The sequence below is a fragment of the Zootoca vivipara genome, chromosome 9 (assembly GCF_963506605.1).
Source record: "Zootoca vivipara chromosome 9, rZooViv1.1, whole genome shotgun sequence".
Taxonomy (NCBI): domain Eukaryota; kingdom Metazoa; phylum Chordata; class Lepidosauria; order Squamata; family Lacertidae; genus Zootoca; species Zootoca vivipara.
In genome coordinates, this window is record NC_083284.1 from 44,952,959 (window position 1) to 44,971,241 (window position 18,283).

General features: G+C 43.3%; 1 protein-coding gene across 2 annotated transcripts in view; it reads left to right on the forward strand.

Moving 5' to 3' along the window:
• Window positions 1-217: 217 nt before the first annotated feature.
• The window catches only part of PALLD (palladin, cytoskeletal associated protein), a 158,012-nt gene continuing 139,946 nt past the window's right edge, over window positions 218-18,283 (forward strand). The window contains exon 1 of one of the 2 annotated variants that reach the window (XM_060278690.1): window positions 218-733. The gene's annotated coding sequence lies outside the window, so the exon portion shown is untranslated. The remainder of the gene's footprint in view (window positions 734-18,283) is intronic. The other variant, XM_060278692.1, reaches the window with a different exon arrangement.

Genomic DNA, 18,283 nt, shown 5'->3' on the forward strand with positions numbered 1-18,283 from the left:
GCCCGGAATCCCAAGTGATGGGAAAGGAAGCAATTGGGGACTTATTGCTGTCAGGTGACAAAGGGAAACGCTCAATAGCTGTTGCGCTGGGGCGGAGGAGGGGCGTGGCAGGCAGACCGGCTGGTCGGATAAAAGCCACATTGTGTTGAATAATTAACTGTTAATTGGCGCTAAACACTCCCTTCTGCCCGAGTCGTCTGGGAAGATTCGCAGCCTCGGCAGACCGAGGGAGTTCCAGATTTATTTTGTTCCCCCTTTAAGTACAAACTGGGTGGAGAGGGGAAAACTTTGCGCGCTTTCCTCCCACCGACCCACTCGCGCGCGCGCAAGCCCCCGTGGGTATCCCGCCCCCTGCGGGATGACGAAGAAAGCCCCGGGGCGGCCCAGATAAAGCGTGGCCCGCCACAGGTGCGTCAGAGCAGCCAGGGCAGCGCGGAGACGGAGAGCCCGGGCGGTTTGTGCACCGTGTTATTTTTGGACATCCCCGGCATTCCTCCTCCTCCCCGGCCCAGCTCCCCGCGCGCTCCTGCTGCAGGCTCGGCGAGAGAGCGCGCGCACCAAGACGCGCTCCTCCGGGGGAGCAAGAACAAGAGCAACAAGTTGGCCGCCCGCCAGAGGACTTCAGCTCGCCTTGCTCGCTGCCAGCAGCCTTTGTTCTTGCTTGGGAATCGCTCCGGACTCCTCGCAGGCGGCGAGCCGCTTCTTCCTTCGCCGGCTCCTGCGGCACCTCCCGGTAAGTGGCGGCGAATCCGTCCGCTGCCTATTAATTCCCTCCCCCTCTCTCGCCCATTCTGCAAAGTGGGCTGAATTTAGAGCAGCTGGGTCGGAAGCCGGCGAGCTGCTGGTAACCCGAGGAACAAGGAGGCATGAAGAGCGGTACGTAGATTAGGTAGGTAGGTAGGTAGATAAATAGATAGACCGGGGAGGGTGCATGGGTGGGTCTCTCTCTTTTTCCTAACACTGTGGTAAGTCCTACTGGTTATAGGGAATTAGCAAGCGTGATGCATTGAGGCGGGGGAACTGCTCAAAACGTGATTTATTTTTTGTGAATGATCCTAGCCGTGCTCAGAACTGTTTCTTTACCTGAAAGTTTTTATTTCTGGCTTTTCTCCCCTGAAAAGAATGCAGGGGTTTTGCTAAATAAAAAATAAAAAATGCCGAAGCGTTTGCCTTGTTGCTAAAGGGTGGGGGGCTTTGTTATTGGGCTCTGAGTAGTGAGTTCACTTTTTTTTGTTAAGGGGGAGGAGAGGGTCTTTCCTGGCTAGCAATAATATCTCTGTCGAAGTTGTACTGTTTAATTCTGTAAGCCTGTGTGTGTGTGTGTGTGCGCGTGTGTGTGCTTGCCTCTGGCTCTATAGAGGTTGTAAAGCACCTATCTGCACCCAGGCAGCATTGCTTAATGGTTGGGGACAGTGGGAGTTTTAGTCTGGTTAGCACCTGAATGTCCTTGAGTTAACCACCTCTGACAAGCGATGAGTACCTGAGCTGCGGGTATTATTCTGTCTGATACAAGTAACAGAAATCAATAGTAGTTCATGTACACCATCCCACCCACTTCCCCTTGCAGTACTCTGCTCAATGAAAGTCACAAATAAGCCATTCTTTAGAGCAGCCTGTTCATTCATTCCGCACTGTCTTCTCTCCAGCATCCCCCCCCTCTCTCAGCTTCTCAGTATGATTTACACAAAGCTAAAAAAAAAAACAACAATATGGGTACCAAAGTATCTGAGCATGTGTTGTTTTGAGTGAACCACAGGGTTCAGTGAAAAATGCTTATTCAGGCTTTTGTGCTGCTCGCTGCCCTCATCAGTTTTCTTTTTTTAAAAAAATCCTATGTTTTCACCAGCAGCTAAGAGATCTGGGTACAATCAGACCAGATTGAAATACTTCAAAGGTCCGTTGAATTTCATGGGGAGAAAGTTCAATGCCCGCTTTAATTTCCTTTGAAATTAAAGAGATGCATTTCTCTGCCCAGATCATGACTCCTGTGGTTGCTTACAGTTAACTTTAAATAGGTGTGTGTATGGGGGTGGGATGTAGAATGGGAATATATCTCTGATAGATAAGAACTGTTGTTCCCACAGTGGCCTGCAAGTTAATAAAATGATTGCTTTTGGTTGGCATTTCTTTGTGCAGAAACACACAGAGAGACTACTGTGTTAAGCTGAAGTTTAGCAACATTCATAGAAACGTCTCATGACTCTAAATGAAAATTGGATGTTGTCTTAAACAATATTTCACAATACTAACTGCTGTCCTGCTTTGACAGCTAGGCTGGATCTATGAAATAAGAATCTCCCTTAGGAAGTGCTGTGTCTTAATATTACTGATGTTCATAATGCTACTTGCTGTTTGTGTTGGCCATAAAATCCAGCCAAATTCCCCTGACAAAAATGGTAATCTAGTCTGCTTAGGCAAACAGAGAAGCATAGAAGAGTTTAGAACTGTTGTGAACTGATAACTATTCTGCAAGTGTTGTTAAGGTCAGGATTGAGTGTGAATGGAAATAGTCTTGTTTCGCTTCTTCCCTCCTCAGTAGTCCAATCTAAATCTAAATAACAATTCTGGCATCTTCTGTTGATCTCTGCAGGGGCACACAGTGAACAAGTGTTCTGTTAATCTAATCAGCTGCTTACTAATGGGGATTTTGAGTTCCCATTTAATGTGGATGGAGCTTAAAGTTTCATTCTCTTTTCAGTGGTTTTCCCTCCCTCTTAACCCAGCAAATGTCGTCACTGCATTGGGGGAAAGCATCCCCCTTGCATGCGGTTGTTTAGTCTATTTATAAGATAGAATTCACTCTGTTGGAACTGGAGACTGGAACTACCAAAGATTCCTCTTCAGAGCTAAAATTGGATTGGTCCTTTCTGAGTTTGTGCTTTTCAGATGGTATTATGTCTGGCAATATTTTAAATTCCTCCATTTCCAGAGGTGCAATATCAATTCTGGCATGAGAAATATGCTGCTTACTTTGGGGGGGGGGCAAGGCTGCGATCCTGAAAACCACTCACTAAGGAGTTAGTTCTGTTTTAATGGACTGAATACTTGTAAATAAACATAGGTTTGTGTTGTAAATCAGTTCACGTTTCAAGAACTGGGTTTTCATAGAGCTGGAAAGGACTGGAAAGTCGCAACAAATGGCCCTGTGTAGGGTCCCTATAAATCCACCCCCTGCGGATTGCTGACCACCACAGTGCATGACAAATGGAAATCAGGAATGCACAAAAAGCACCAAGGTAAATATAGAGCAGCAGACAGCTCCAGAAATGCAAGCCACAGGAAAAGTATGTGGGGGGAAAGAGTGAAGCCTGGGTCACTGATTCTGACCTGGGATTCCCCACCACCACCACCTAATAAATCTACAGAGCCTCAGATGAAATGCTAGCAGGGAACAAGACCACCCCACTCAACGCATCTTCTCTGTGCTGAGTGCATGCAGTTTATGAACACAAAGTCCGTCCTAAAACTTCTACATCTTAATTGCTGTAGAATAGTTCAATCTTATCATTAGATGGCGCAAGTAAAACAATTAAGGTATAGAAACTAGGTTCTAAAGGGTAGAAATAACCTGCTGTTAAGGGGATAGCTGTTGCCTTTCACCTTAACTTTGTTTTTGCTTGCATGGTGCCCTGTTCTAAACATGTCACTTGACACTAAATGGGAACTCTCACATGGCTAATAATACAAATTTTGCTCTTGCTCTGGGAGCAGATGCTATGCGCTTGTTCAGGGGTTTACAATTGCAGTACTTAATTATTAATTGCCTGAATGCTTTGCTTAAATTAATGATTAGAGAATTGAATCCCTCTATATTAAACTTTTAGGTGTGGTTAATATTGGGGCTCCTCTTAAAAAATGCTGGCAATCTACCTACGAATTGGCAAGTGTAGTCACGTAATTCAGAGAGTAATGCGCTTGTCTGCACCTTGTTTGCAAGGTTCAGCCAATTTCTTTGACCATACCATAAAAAGGTAAAGGTAAAGGGACCCCTGACCATTAGGTCCAGTCGTGACCGACCATACCATGGACTAAATGCTACGCCTGCTGACCTATTCAGCATACTTGGCCCACTTGAAAATGACATCACTGCACAATGCTGGCTGACAAATGCGAAGAGAGTTTGCAAACTTATTGAGGCAATGCTATGAGAGTCCAGGAGGGAAAGCATACAAATTGGGCGGGAGGGATGACCCTTTTTCTGAACTTATCTCTCTCTTTTTTGACCTCCACATGTCTAAATGATACCTGTGCCCTGTTGAATACAGTGGTACCTCTGGTTACAAACTTAATTTGTTCCGGAGGTCCGTTCTTAACCTGAAACTGTTCTTAATCTGAGCTAATGGGGCTTCCCGCTGCCGCTGCACGGCCACCGCACAACTTCTGTTCTCATCCTGGGGCAAAGTTCTTTACCCGAGGTACTATTTCCGGATTAGCGGAGTCTGTAACCCGAGGTGTTTGTAACCCGAGGTACCACTGTACTGAAAGTTCCAACAAGGACTGTGGGATAGTGCTGCGGGTTAATTGGCTTAGAGATGACAAGCTCCTTCTGTTTTAAGGGGACGTAGGTAGCTTGGTACCATAAAAGAAGGAAAACCTATTGGCAGGATCAGTAGGGTAAAATTACTTAGAGTTTTACTTATTGACATGTTGGTTACCTTTTAATGGAAGCACACAACAATATGTTAGCAGTAAATATAGCAAGGTCAACGCTCTAGTCTGTACTGATTGGCTGCTCCAAATATAGTTGGGTTTAGGAATACAAGGCCATCTTTGAATGATGTAATTAACCAATGTATCTTCCACCACCAGATTGTGGTGGTATATCTATATGCTTTACAGTTTGATTTGGTTTTTTTTAATCCCACACTGTTCTGTCTGGTATTATCCAGCAGCTGTGGTTTGTGGTACCTTTCGGCGACGCTGCAACAGTTCAGATGGTTTCCTCCCTGGCCGACCGAACCATGAGGTCACTTTCTGCCTTCAAGGCTTTGGATTCCGCTCTGACTTTTTACCCTGGGGAAGTGGGAAATGTCCCAAAAGTCAATTCCAGCGCAGATCTGCCTGCTCCAGCATATTCTAGTGCTTGAAAAAGTTAGCCACCAGTGGCTGTTGTGGTCAGAGCAATTCAGAGCTGGTTAAATAGGATTTTGTAAAGGGAATGTGCAACATGCATTTTAACAAAATGCTATTTTTTTGTGTTAATTTTCTGCCTTATTGAGACCACATGTCTGCAATCCATATTTTTTTTTAAACACAAATGTTTGGCTAGGTTGTTTGAACTGTTCTTTCTTTCTTTCTTTCTTTCTTTCTTTCTTTCTGCTTCGAGAGAGAGTTGAATCATGTCAGAAGGCTTGGGTGAAGTCTTCTCACCCTCAGCTATTTAGCTGGGAGCCACCATCAGAGGCTGCTTGGTTGAGGGCAGGACTAGAATGGGAAGGAAACACCTGGAAGACCTCAGCCTGTATCTTAACCTTGTGTTTGCTCCTCCCACCTCTCAGGTATACTTAGCTGGCAACAACAGCCTAGGCCCTAGGGCACAAGCTGAAGGGTTCTTGGTTGTGGCAATCTGCCAAGCAATCCTTGTGGGCCCTAAAATGATTCCCCTTCTACAAGGAACACCTGTACTTTCATCAGCAAACCCCGCCCTCAAGGCTCTGTTATAGAAGTCTCTATGGACTTTGATGGAGACGACAGCTGACAAAGGAAAGGGAGCAATTTGGTTATGTGGAATTGTTACTTGGCTGCTGCTGCATAGAAACAGGCAAACTGGACTCAACCCACCCTCAGGGTGGGGAGAGATGCCAGGCATGCTGCAGGCAATGGGCTGCCCAGTGATAGGCCAATATCCTGAAGGGGAAATTACCGCTTTGCTGTTCATCCTTTTGAGATGCCATTGGGGGGCAAGGACTGCACCCACATGAAAGTGGCAGAACCCTGAGATGAAGATCTCCCAGGGTGAGAAACTGGGAGAGGAAAGGAATATTGACAGGTGAGGGCTGGGGGGGTCTGTCATTGTCTGTAAGGGCCAGGATTAAGAGTTACTTTGAGATAGAGAGAAGATTCTGTAATTGTGCACTGTTTTATAATTTTTAATACCATGCTGCTGATTCTATTATTTTCTATGCTTTTGCTGTTATGAGTACCTGTTTTTTATTTTGTTATAATTGTATTTATATAACTGTTTCAATCATAGTATTGTCAAGACATTTTTGATAAGTGTTTACATTTGTGTTTCGTGTTGTAAGATTCCCTGTGGTCTTCTGACAAAGGGAAGTATATAATTTAGCAACAACATCAACAACATATAAAAGATTTTCCAATTGGAGGATATTTTGTACGATGGGCATGCTGTACTGCCAGTTCTTCATGGTAGACCCACACATTCCATGCCCCACATGATAAATGAATTCTATGCATGTTTGGAAGGCTGACACGTTCGGCAATTGGCATAAACGGTGCAGTCCAAATCTTGCTGCATAAACCACCATACAACTTTGACCAGATCTGCACATTCAGCAGAATGGGTTAGGAAAGAGGTGTAGGCGATAAAATGTAATAAGGGTGTAGGAAAAAAGGTAATAAAATAAGCCTTGGAGCAAATTACATGTTACACTTCCAGAGGTTCATTACATGCATTGTATGTGTCAGGGATTGCCAACATGCTTCTGGGAGTGGTGGTGGTGGTTCTGGTTCTGGAAATGGCAACAGTTCCTTTGCTTTATGGTGAAGCTTTTCTGGATATGTTGGGGTGCTCAGAAATGTGCTATGTGTGTGATTATAAATATTTGGGCAGAGCGAAGTGGGAGATGTATATGTAGAAGTGTGTGCATGGGTGAGAGATGCAGTTTATTTGTGTAATCAGTGTGGTGTGGCCAATTTAGTGTTACGCCACAAAATGGCAGCTGTTTTGTGACTGGCACTCGGCAAGGCACTTCTTACACGAGGAGCACTCAAAGATCTCTCTTGCCACATCTATTAAGCACTGAAACATTCGCTTCAAAATGGGGGCAGTGCTCGAAGTGTGGTTACTTTCCATAAACTGCCAGTCCCTGTAGGAAACTTAAAGATACTTGGGAGAAGTTGACAATAGCCAGGGTTGCCAAATTGAATAAAATATTTGAGGGGGGGGCATGGTAAGACCACATAATGAATCACATGGCATGTCACACACACCATTTGAATGGCAATGCCCATCAACATTGCCCCCTCAAATATTTTATTTTGGGGGGTGGAGACGTGACCTTAGCCCGTATGATTTAGCTCCTTTGATCTATTTCCATGCTGTGCTGACTCCCCCAGGAGCTGGAACAGCACTGTTGTCAATACATAGTCTCATAATGCCTGTTTTGTTTGTGGATCTGACTGTATCTGTTACTGGGCCCAATTTATATTGATTGATAAAGCCCTGAATGACTTGGGATGTAGATATCTGAGAGCACATACTTGGAGACCAACATCCCTGGGCCTTGAGATAAGAGTAAGAGGCCCTGCTTGTTACCCCCACCCTGGTCAATGTTGCTCAGGGTGTGATAATGGAAGAGAAGGCCTTCTTGGTGGTAGTGCCCTGGTTATGGAACTCTTTCACTAGTGGCATGGGACAGCTATGTCTTTGATGAGCTTCTCTTGCCATCTCATTATTATTATTTTATCATTCATGCTTATGGTATATCTGATTAGCTTCTCCGATCTATGAATTTAAAACATTAAAGTTGTCTGATTCTGTAGGTGCTTTGATGTTATCAGGTGGTTTATTGTTTTATTTCAATTGTTTCACATTTAACTTTTGTTTTATTTTTGCTGGGCTTTTGGAAACAACTTTGCTATCCTTTTTTCGAGATCTCTGTAGTGTAATGTGGCCATCCATTCCCTGCCAGAACCCTTTAGCTGACCCTTTTGCAAAGTTATTTTAAGCTTGAAGCGCCATCCCCCTCTGGTTCTGGGGTGTACATTTTACCAGATGACAATGTTAGTCAGTGCATAGACCATTTCCCCTTTCATTACATCTGGGATGGAGAAGCTGTGACCTTCAATATGTTTCTGAACTCCATCCCTGGCCACTGGCCATGCCAGCTGAGGCTGATGGAAATTGGGAGTCTTATCAACAACTGGAGGGGCAAGGTTCCCTATCTCTGCATTATGCAGTAATGGAGTATCTCACTACAAGAGACAGACCAATGCCAAGGGGCAACCTGTGTTTTACAGGGAAGAATTGTTCACAAATAGCCTTCAGGATTGACTGGTACATACAAGAACCAACTTGTCTAGCGTCCATGGTGGCCCTTCACTTTCTGAAAGTATAATAACTTAACAACATGGGGGACAAGCAGGCCTCAAAAGCTTCCCACTGCAGCTAACATCTCAGTCAGAAACATGGGTGCTTTTCTTGACTTTCCCTAGTCAGGTGTGGAAGAGGAAATTTGAGCGGGCAGGCAGGCAGGCAGGCAGGGGGTAGTAGTAAGAGAGAAAGTATGCTAGTCTGGTTCACTCACCTAATAGTTTGTTATTAACAAGGGCTTCTGGTGCTGTGAACATTCTCTGAGCCCCAAACATACGTTTGCCTTCACATGTAGACTTGGGTCTTTTTTGTTGGTGAACCTCCAAATTGCCTTGGAAATTATGCTGACAGTCTACCTTCATCTGTCCAGGAACTGGTCTTGGCAAGCCTGGTAGCCCTAAGAGACAGAAGGCAGATTTCAATACAAATATCTATCATTTCTTTCTTTCTTTCTTTCTTTCTTTCTTTCTTTCTTTCTTTCTTTCTTTCTTTCTTTCTCTCTCTCTCTCTCTCTCTCTCTCTCTCTCTCTCTCTCTCTGTGTGTGTGTGTGTGTGTGTTTAGTTTGTCATTCTTTTTAGCTGTACTGTGGAAGAGTGAAGTAACTGCCTAGTCAAAACAAAATTAAATTTGGCAGGATCATTATAATCCTGTCGCCACATATTACTCGAGAACTCTTCTATAATATGTCGATTGTGGAATAGAGGATGCAAGACATCCATCTTATCTTCTAGATGATAACCATTGGTAATCCACCATCCTAGCCTGCCATTATAATGGCCACCACAAAACTGTGGGAGTCATTACTTACAAAATGCTATTGAGCATCCAGATGGAAAATTTAAACCTAACTCGGTATTCAGTCGTGTCACATTTTCCATTCCTTACAACCCTGTGTGACTTTTGAAATATTTACATTAATCATGGTTCACTTGAACTTTTTGCCCCAATTTTGATTAATTTCTTTGTGCTTGTTTTTCAAACCAGGGTGAGCATCTCTCTCTGTGTGAGAGAGATTTACCTAATAGTATTAAAGTCTAATTTCTACGCCTTGTTTAACTGCAACACTCCTAAGAGAAGCATGCAATTTGGCAAAGCCTATTTGGGGGGCACTGAAAATAGCTGCATTGGAAGCCACAGATCAGTCTCGAAAAAGATCCTCGGCTCCTTTGGGGCAGGTTAGGAGACTTGGACTCCTGCCAAATGGATTGCTGTGGCAATTTGAGTACATGAATTTTGCAGCTAGTGGGCCAAAAGTGAGGTCTTAATGGGCTGTATGAGGCCCCCATACCATGTATTAGTTACCACTAATATAGACCTGCTACAAACATTCTATTTTAAATGATGATAAAAAATCTACAGCTATACTTTGTAAATTTCTTTTCCCCACTATGTAATAATACTACTAAACTTATGAAGGGTATCTATTAAGATTTGTACTTATTGTCCAATATGGAGGCAATACTCCTGCTGCATGTTGGTGACTTGTGGAAGTCAGTTGGTAGTTCACCATACCTCAACGAGTGTGATTATCAGCAGAGTATGTGGAACTTCAGCAGAATCTTCAGAGATTTCCTGCACCCAGCAGAACAGTTTCTTCCAGAGTTTCCAAAAGCTCCTCTCTCACATAGTTCAAAGTGTTCATTGTCTTCAGACACAGGACAAAGCTAAACACTGCTATCTACTATATACAGTTCTTCTGTAAAGATATATATGCACAGATCTTTTAGCACAGGCATCCCCAAACTGCGGCCCTCCAGATGTTTTGGACTACAATTCCCATCACCCCTGACCACTGGTCCTGTTACCTAGGGATCATGGGAGTTGTAGGCCAAAACATCTGGAGGGCCGCAGTTTGGGGATGCCTGTTCTAGCACTATCACCATGCTAGCTAACACTACTGTGTAAAACCCACAGCCTCTTCCCCTGACACTCAGATTCAGACCCTGACAGCAAATGGGTCAGGACACAACCAAGACATGGACAAGATTGTAGGCATAATGATAACATTACCCTAGAGACTATCCTTCTTTACATGTAGGCATATTTCCTGAACAAGTGGGAGGGTGAAGGACTCAGCAAGTCATACATTAGACTTTGCTGGTGTTTCTATGGTAACCCAGAGCACCTGGCACCCTTATCTCAGAACATTGACCATGCTGGCAGGGGCTGATGGAATTTGTAGTTCAACAACCTCCAGAAGGCTAAAGGTTCCCTATCACTGTTCAAGGCACTTCTACAATATAAAATATTTTTGATATTTTGCTCCTTTAAAGCATACCATAACATCCAAATAATTGGATGCTCTCTCTCAAGATGCTGTCTTGAAGCACTCGTGGTTATTATTATTATCATTTGCAGCTCATCACGAAGCTGTAAACAACTTGGGGTCAACAACTTGTTTTTAAAACAAAGACACCATTTTCCTGATATTCCTGCGCAGTCTTTACAATCTGCCACTCAGGCACATCTGATGGTACTTGGCAATGTCTGACTGTCCTCAACATGAAATTGTGCATCTGGTGTGATGGCACTGGGGTCATAGAACTCTCTGCGTAATGATATCAAGCTTTCACCATCTGTAATGAGTTTTAGGTGCCAACTTAAGTCTTGGTTGTTCCAGCAAGCCCTCTGACGAAAAGAGTTTCCTGTTTTTATAACCTTGTTAGGTGCCCTTTTCTGTACTTCTGTTTCTTTAATTAATTTTGCTCTGGTTTTATTATGTTTTGGTTTTAATTGAGATCTTGTTCAGAACAGAAATGTGCTTTCATATGGGTTTGTGGAACAGAAATGAATAAAACAAGAATAGTAAATAGGTTGCTGGAATGTTGTATGTGGCTTACAGAGGTTTCTAGGTTTTAAAAACTAATAAAAGCGAAGAAGAATGAATTAGGTAATGGACCGTGCATGAAATAATACAAAACATTGGCTTCTAGAAAAGTGATATCACCATTGGCTTTCATAATTTATTTGCCTAGTCTTTCCTTATTTAGTCTCTCTCTAGACATTTTTCAAAGAATGCCCCCAAAACCAAATTAGTCGCTTAAGCTCTTCTTACTTTAAAGCATGCTTTATGCTAACAAATAGTGAAGGCAGTCCATATCCTGTTGCAGTCCATGGCTAAAACTTCCAGTTGTTGGTTACCCCCCTTTTTTTAATAGCTCTGGATTGCACCCAAAGTAACCATAGAGAATACTGAAAAAGAAGGGAATAGAAAGGAAATAAGAGAACTTTATTTCTTCCAGGTCAATGAGGGGAGTCAAGTATACCCAAAATAACTTTTAGTCACATCTCTTTAAAAAACAAAACAAAAACAAAAACCCTGTTTGACTCAATTGAAGCAATAACAAAAAGATGTTGCCTTTTATTTGGGATATATTAAGTAAGCAAGCTGGAAAGAAGCCACAATAAGCAGAATCCAAATTAAACACTGCTTGGAAAGCCAAATGATTTTTTTTCCTAATATGTGTGAGTAAATTGGAGCTCTCCATTCAATTTTTTGCCTCTAGGGACGTGCAGGCATAAATGATGGCAAACACATGAAACAAAGTACTTGGAAATGTTTAAGAATGCTAGTTTCTAAATGCCAGATTCATATGTCTCAACGGGCTTGTCTATGCTGCTAGAGTAGGCATCCCCAAACTGCGGCCCTCCAGATGTTTTGGCCTACAAATCCCATGATCCCTAGCTAACAGGACCAGTGGTCAGGGAAGATGGGAATTGTAGTCCAAAACATCTGGAGGGCTGAAGTTTGGGGATGCCTGTGCTAGAGGGTGTCAGTGCTGAGGTGCTGTAGAGTACATCTGATCCCGAGGAGCAACCCTAGAAATCGAAGTCTGTACAGTTTGCATTTGATTTCCTCCTTCATATTTCTGCCGATACTCCCTCCACAACGGTATAAAAACAATCCAATGCATAATGGGTGGGCATGGATTTCATTGCTCTGTGATTACACTATCATCCCCGTCCATTACCTGCCAAGCTCCTGCCTGAAAAATAAGGGATCGGTCCGGAAGTAGCAGACCGGAAGTAGCGCTGCCGCCATTTTGGAACTGGACAGAGCAGCATCAAAAGTCGCTTCTGAGCATGCTCCGCCCAGTTCCAAAATGGCCACCGCACCAGAATAAACCGGGGGGGAACAAACCCATTTTTTCAGCTGGGAACAGCCGGAAAAACGGGGGTTTCCCGGGGAATACAGGAGACTTGGCAGCTATGTCCCCATCTTATGCCGTTCACCACACACACACATATTTATATATGCCTCTTCATTTATTTATTTTAAAATCAACTTGGGAGATTTTAAGATCAAGTAGATGTAGGAGAGGAAAAAGAATTCTTTTGTGATTGAAGAATAAAACAGTGGTGCATAACACTAACAATGCATGTGCGCTCTCCAAGGCCTAATCTAAAGCAAAAATGCTCATCCAGCAGCTTTAAATATCATTTGGAACAGGAAAAGCTTATGCAGGCCATATTCATTGTGTATTCCAACATTCGTGGCTTTTGCAGATCATTCCACTATTTTTTTCACCCCCTACTTTAATTCCAATTTTCAATATGCCTTCTCAGGAGAGGGGTGTGGGGTTTTTTTGGGGGGGGAGGTATATTGGCAGTAACTGGCCACCTGTACTAATCAACAGACATCTTTTCCCTGCACTCCAGTGGGAAATATGGCTACTATGGTGTTTTTCTTTCTCCCAGATATATATGGGAGACTTATGTGCATGATTTCCTTTTGACATTAACAAGAGTAGCCTGTATTGCACTACATTAGTAGACCTCAAGCCCAATATATAGCTAGCAGTAATTTACTGCCTGATCAAGCAATATGAGAAGTTGTTTGCCATACATCCAGACCTTTGTTCGCTTCGCTGTGCTGGGGAGCAAAAAAAAAAAAAGGAAAGAGCTAAATATCTTTATGGCTAACAACATTAGTAATTCTATACATTAAGGATCAAATCTAATTCTGCCGAGCCTAATAGTGGAAAGGAGGGTGGCCTGCAGTCAAAAGTACAGAACTCCGATACAGATTTTGGGTTCTGTTTAAGCTCTCCACAAACTGTCAGCGTGAAAACAAGCTGCCTAGTCTTGCTTTCTCGAGAGAGAAATATAATAGGAAAGCTTACATTGCAAGGCTTTTTTTTTTTTTGTAAAGGGCAGCACAATACCCAGAAGGAATGTGATATAAAACCTCGGTCTTTTCTGAGCCTAATGGCACTAGCAGGCTGACATGGTTAAGGTTTGGAGCTTTTTCAGTTCAGAAAGATGAGTGTACTGTAAAAGGTGGATGTGCTAGAGGTGTACGAAGACAATGGAAATCGAGAGGCTTTTCTTCCTTTCTCGTACTTGAATCTGGGCCCATTCAAGGAAGCAGAGTATGCAGGGCAGGCAAAATAAAGTATTTCTCCACACAGTGTATAGTTACGCTGTGGGATTTGCTCCCACAAGATGGCCACTTTATAAGAAGATTGGAGAAGTTCTAATTAGATGTACTGGTAACTTCAGTTTCTTAACCTCGAATAAGGTTGACTTTGGTTTCCACACCCTTGGCACTAGAAACACTGCATCTGATAAGCTGAACGACAGCTGAATTATATAGCCAAGTGTGTGTCTAAAGCAGATTGGGGATGTTAATACAGATGGGGGAAATCAAGTAGCAGATCCACTTCTGAAGTCTTACACTCCCGTCTTCCCTTTTTCCAAAATCAAACAGCAAGTGAATTCCCTGCCCCCCTTTTGCAGGGAAGGGAGAGGGGAACAGGAGCAGATAGGAGGGAGATGCCTGACATCTCCACAAGTGAAATGATTGAAACCACTTGAAGAATGTAGGTAAGTCCACAACACTTGGTCTTCAGCAGAAGGCATTCCATCCACAAGGAGCATGTTGTACAAAAACATTTAGTTTAATCACCTGTCAAAAAGGAACAAGATGTCCAGAGATTATATACATAAATACTGCTCTACTCAGCAGTGACATTTACATCCAACAGTTTCTTGTAGCTGTGAGTAAATATGAATAGTTTCTCACGTTTAACACGGGATCATCATCAGGGCCCCAATACTTGCGCACCTCCTGTGGCTTGTGTAGCTACCTCTTCAGTTGTTAATTAAACCATAGGGCTGGGAGGAGACTTCTTATCTTCCCAGCCCTGATGGACTAGTATGTATCGAGCAGGGAAGTCTCTATCTCATGCGTCCAAACTGCAGTACTTGTAAATAGCAGTAAAAATATCACATGGCAGCGTCAACAGGGCTCCTAGCCTATATACTGTATAACAATGATGAGAATTAATTGTAATAAATTTCAAAGCCTATACTTTTGAGCACCTTTGAAAGTATGATACAATCTGTAGTGGAGAATTAATAAACAGGGCGTCTGCTGATGACTGAAAACACATTTTTTCCCTAGTCAGTCTGTGATGTCCAAGTCCCTAAGCAGAGAATTGGATTTCTTCAGCATCATGCAACTAGGCGCTTTCTGAGCCAGCAAAGAAGATCAGACTTCTTTTATTACTGAAAGAAGCTTCCTCCTGTTCTACAAACTGGCTGTTAAAACTGCATTACTGTATTTACAGTGCAATCCTATATGCTTCTACTCAGAGGTTAGACTTATTTACTTAAATGGGACTTGCTCCCAAGGATCGCAGTCTTAAGAGCACATTATCTAAACCTTCTGGCGGTGATTAGCGTCCACACAAGCAATTTCCCTGTTTCATTTGTAGGATTTTCTCTCTAGAAAGTGCCTATGAGGCAGTACAGTCAGGGTGAGGAGTTACAATGTGCACTCCTTCCTTTTGGGAGGTTTTGCAAGAACAAAAAATCTGTTTTGTTTTTCCAGTCAGTTTAGTTTTTTCATTAGTTTAAATTGCATTTGTTGTGTTTGGTCAGAATCCCCTGGTCCTAGACCCTGTTGATTTCTGTGGGAGACCCACCCTGCAGTTGGCACCTGTAACCCTTGGTATTTTTCATCCAAATTGCATGGGCTTTTGAGGCACTTTAATCCCCTGAGGCATGAGAAGTTCCAAATTTCCAAGGGATAAGACAAAGGATTCCCATTTTACAGGCAGTCAGACAAGGCCCATAAATTAAAAGTGTTGTATTTCTTTCCAAGTTCTCGTCGTCAGCGTTGCTACTTGAATACTGTTTCTAGGTATGTGTGGGCAAGCCCATTCCCACTCTTCACTTATTTGACCGAAGGCTTAATACCGTACTGACACAGTGGTTGCTTGACCATGCTCTCATTTACTCTGCTCAGCATAAAACCAAGAGCTTCTACAGAGATGATTCTTAGCTTTTTAGCTCATGACAAAATATTTTTTACCCTCCTGAAAAAAGGAGCTAGTTCTTAAAACTATTGCACAGTAAAACCTTGGTTCTTGAGCTTCATCCGTTCCAGAAGTCCGTTCGACTCCCAAAACTGTTTGAAACCCAAGGCACAGCTTCCGATTGGCTGCAGGAGCTTCCTGCACTCAAGCGGAAGCCACAGAAGCCACATTGGGTATTCGGCTTCCGAAAAACGTTCGGAAACTGGAACACTTCCGGGTTTTCGGCGTTTGGGAGCCGGTTTTTTCATCAACTAAGTCATTCGATAACCAAGGTTCTGCTGTATCTTGTTATAAATATTGCATTCATAGCCATTTTGAAACTGCTGGCCTATGACCGCAATAAAATGTTGTTCCACATAGGAAGCTGCCTTGTGTGGAATGAGATCGTTACTCACTTCAAGTTTTATGTGTCCTACACTGACTTGTAGCAACTCTCCAGGCCTTCAGACAGAAAACCTTTCCAGCACTACCTGGAGAGGTCAGAAATTAAACCTGAGAGCATTTGCATGCACAGTATGGGCCCCAGGGGCAGAGCAAGAGGGGGGCGGGTTGCCCTGGGTACCGCCCTGGAGGGGGGTGACACGCCAGGCCCCAAAGCCGGCAGGCCGAGAACTAGCTCGCCGTGCGGTGGTGGCGGATGACTTGCTTGCTCGCACCCTCGGCCTGCCAGCGCCTGCTTGCTTGCCTTTTTTTTAAAGCGTTTTTCTTGGTGGCAGCGCTGGGCCCTGGGTGGCAGGGGTGGGCCAGTGAGGCGTCACACTTTTGGCGTGACTTCCCTCCTCGCTGGCCCACCCCTCCCTTTCTCTGCCCCTGCCCAGCGCTGAGAAAAATGCTTTAAAAAAAAAAAAGCAAGCAAGCAGTCGCCGGCAGGCTGAGTGAGGGAGCAAGCAAGCAGGTCAGCCAAGCCGCTCCCATGCGCACCGAGCGAATTCTCGGTTTCCCGGCTCGTCCTTTCTTGTAGTTTTCAGCAGCGTTGAGCCCAGGACAGAGAGGCGAGGGGCGGGCAAGAGAGGCGCCGTGACACCCCGGCTCGCTGGCCCGCCTTCTATATATCCAGTCTGTTGCCCCGCCCTGCTCGCTGGGGGTGCCTCCGCGTCGCCGCCCTGGGTGTCCTACGGACTAGCAATGCCCCTGATGGGCCCCATCACTGAGCTACAAGCCGCCCTCTTAACCACCACGGCTCTGAAAAATACTGTTGTGGCCGTGCGTTTTGGAAGTAGCTGGTGCCTCTACATGTGTAGCCCTTGCTTTTCAAATCTTGGTACATGTCTGAAAGATTTCCAAGTACAGATGCCAAAAGAATGTATATGTCATTATCTCTGGGGTTTTTTAGAAGCATCAAGTAGGAAAGGGGATACGTTTTATTGGAGTTTCTGTTGCTGACCATGCATAAGACTCCCCCCCCTTTTAGTTTCACAGAGTTGAAAATAAATATGAGCCATAGACATATGATTTAATCTTTTTTAAAAAACAGAAATTCAACAAGGTTGGGTTATGCTTAAAAATGCATCTAGGCGCAAAGTTCATCTTTGTTTACATTGACACTTACTGCTTATGTGTGGTAAAAACCTTGACACACACACACACCCAAATCCCAAGTGAAAAATAATTTTTTACAGTATAAATGTTAGATTGTAGTAGATAAGCCACAGTCAAAGTCCACACTTTTTGGGGGATGTGTGTATGTATCATTCAACTAGACAAAAATAAAGGAAGCGCTAGAGGTTTTTGCTGAAGGAGAAATAGACATAACTGCTGTTTTTAATGGAATTTTAAACACTGCAAATGACTGAAACACCCAACAACAAGTTGGTGACAAATTAAACTTTGCATTCATTTTTTTTGTGTGGTTTGGAGAGATTTCAGTGGTCAGATACAGTATGTGGTGTTTCCATTGCCCCAAAGTTTAACCTTTCTCATTCCACTTTTCCAGAAGCAACATGTTCTTTGACTCTGAATAACCCTGCTAAAAAAATTGAAGTAGAAATGGAATACATCTTACAGGTCACACACCTATTCATTGCATATGAAAAGCGAAAGGAAGAACAAATCTCAGTGGAGATTTCATACTCTTTTTTTAAAAATAAAAGTTAAATGTTTTTCATAATAAATAGTACAGGAGTGTGAGAGAGAGGCTGGAGAACTTGCGTGGGATACTTGTGAAGCCAACATAAGAGGTATAATTATGCAAATACCTTCCCAATTAAAGGAGAAGCATAAAGGGAATTGCTTGAACAGAGTGCTAGAAAAACTGAAATTGTAGAGGAAAGCAGCAGTAACTAAAAAAAAACACCTTAATGATAGTAAGCATTAAGGATAAAATTGCCTTTTAATTTACCACTTACCTCTGTTCACATCTTGTTACGGTCAGAAGTATAATTCTCTCCTTCGTCTATGTCTTTTGGTTTCAGTACAACTGTCGCTTTAAATTATCTTTTAAAAGGGTGTGGAAAGAAAGCCTTCATTATTCCTCGGTGACCTTTACCAAACACAGGTTGCAGCAGGATTATGCATTAGAGGAAACCGTGAACTGTTTTTCTTAAGGCCCTCGTTTTTTAGCCAGCCAGTGGCTGCTCAGCTTTATTGCTGTTTCCTTTACTTTTTGAATCCCAGATGTGTCATCATGGTTGCATTTTTCATATATTCCTTCCCATGGCTGGATTGCAGTTGGAGGTTGGTGCAAAG